This window comes from Littorina saxatilis, linkage group LG5, assembly GCF_037325665.1.
Source record: "Littorina saxatilis isolate snail1 linkage group LG5, US_GU_Lsax_2.0, whole genome shotgun sequence".
Lineage (NCBI taxonomy): Eukaryota > Metazoa > Mollusca > Gastropoda > Littorinimorpha > Littorinidae > Littorina > Littorina saxatilis.
The window spans coordinates 14430563-14432575 of NC_090249.1; the positions used below are offsets into that span (position 1 = coordinate 14430563).

Consider the following 2013-nt stretch of genomic DNA (forward strand, 5'->3'; position numbering starts at 1 on the left):
ACTGAGAGGAACATGCCAGACAGTCAAGCCCTACCCACTAAGCAAAAAACTGTCAGTAAATGTAACGGAAAACCTATGAACAGGCACTGGCAGTAAGTATGGCTATGGTCACCTCCTGCTCCCCCCCCCCCCCCCCCCCTTCCGCCTCCCTCACCCTTTGCTCATCGTCTAACCTATTTAAAAATGCCGCATCACTAAACAGATATGAGCTGGCCCCGTGGCCCAACGGATAAGGCGTCTGACTTCGAATCAGAAGATTGCGAGTTCGAGTCTCGTCGGGGTCGTTCGGCTACATCATATTTTTTTTAAAATTTATCATCATGAACAAATCGGTAGGTGACTGTCAGCTTGAGTGCCGTTCATGTCTAAATATCGAGAGAAAAAAAACCACACTCTGGAACTAGGCACTGGCATTTAGTGTGGCTATGGTCACCACCCCCCCCCCCCCCCCCTTTCTCGTCCTCTCACCTATTTAAACATCCTGCATCGTTGAACAATCGTGAGATAACTAACTGTACGTGCGAGGGTACGGGTTGTTCACATCCAAACATCCTAAAACACTTGGATAGCCATTGTCATTTAGTGTGGTTATTTTCACACCACCCCCAACCCCCTATCTCCTAACCCTCCCCGTCAACCCTTAATTCGTTATCCTCTCGCCTATTTAAAAATGCTGCAGCGTAACGTAAGCGCGAAGGTTATTCACATCCAAATATCATGAACCACTCGGACAGGCATTGGCATTTAGTGTGGCTATTGTCACCCCGCACCCTCGTTTCCTCATCCTAGATCCTCTCAACTATCTAAAAATCCTGCAGCATTGAACAATCGTAAGATAACTAACTGTACTCTCGAGGGTTATTCACATCCAAACATCATGAACTACTCGGACAGGCATTATAAGATGTTTGATGAGTTGTTGACAGACCAGCTTTTTTGTCGGTCCGAAGGCCGCGGTCAATAAATATGAAACAAAAGTCGATTTGCCCCCCCGAGGACCGACAAAAAAGCTGGTCTGACAACAAACCACCAAACATCGTTTTTGTCGTCATTTTAGTAGTGAGAAAATAAGTGCACAATCAACACAGGGAGCCATGCTTTGAAACACGAGTTCCGTTTTGATAACCACACGAGTTCCGTTTTGATAACCACTGGCAATCAAAGCTGGCGTGTGAAAGTAACTTTCTGTGTTTTTGAGTTTATAAAATGTTGGGATGAATATGTCAGGTTTAAGGATGCACAGTTCTGTAGGTTCATCTCGGTATTCCACCCCTTCGGCTTTCAGTTGTAAATATTAAACTTAGTGATCGAATGTGGAAGCTACGTTGGGTCAAAGGTCACAGAAGATTTGCGTCGTGCAGCGAAAGAATCGCGATCTTGTTTCCGACTGAGTGCCTCTTTGTTTTTCATTAAACCTGTCATTCTACTTGCTCGGCTTTGTCAGATGTTTGCATATCTTGTTGCTATTTTGTTTGCTTTTATTATTATTTCTTATTTGCTCTTCGTTTATCGATACAACGTCTTGTGCACGGGTCGAAATTTGTGTGTCAGGGGTCAATTGGTTTGTTTTGAATTTGACGTTCGTGTTTCTCCGAACGTCTGAAACACTGATACAGGCACTCCATGACTTTGTAAGAAGACAAAACATATCGGTATGTTTCATTTGTTTGTGATGAATGTATGACCTTTCATGAAGTAGTTTTGTTTTTTGTTTACTTTTGCCAGTTTGCCAGTTCGTTTTTGGAACTTTGCAAAGCAGTGTCGTGTCGTGTGTTTAGGTCTAGGAAAACGCCAATGAAAAGAGCCGAAGAATCCCCGAGCGTTTCTATTGGGTTTGCTTTTGATTATCCATGTATAACCTGCTTCCTGCAACTATGGTAACCGGGGATTTATTGCATGGGGAACATGAGATTTATTTCCCAGGTGCTTGTGAATGAAAACTCGTGAAAATGATGACAATGGCATTTAGTGTGGCGATTGTCACCCCACCCCCTCCCATCCTCTCACCTATTT

General features: G+C 43.9%; 1 non-coding gene across 1 annotated transcript; it reads left to right on the top strand.

Annotated features, from left to right (window-relative positions):
• The first annotated feature begins 211 nt into the window (after window positions 1–211).
• On the top strand, window positions 212–284 carry Trnar-ucg (transfer RNA arginine (anticodon UCG)). The gene has a single exon. It is a non-coding gene; the product is annotated as a tRNA-Arg (tRNA).
• The last annotated feature ends 1729 nt before the right edge of the window (window positions 285–2013 follow it).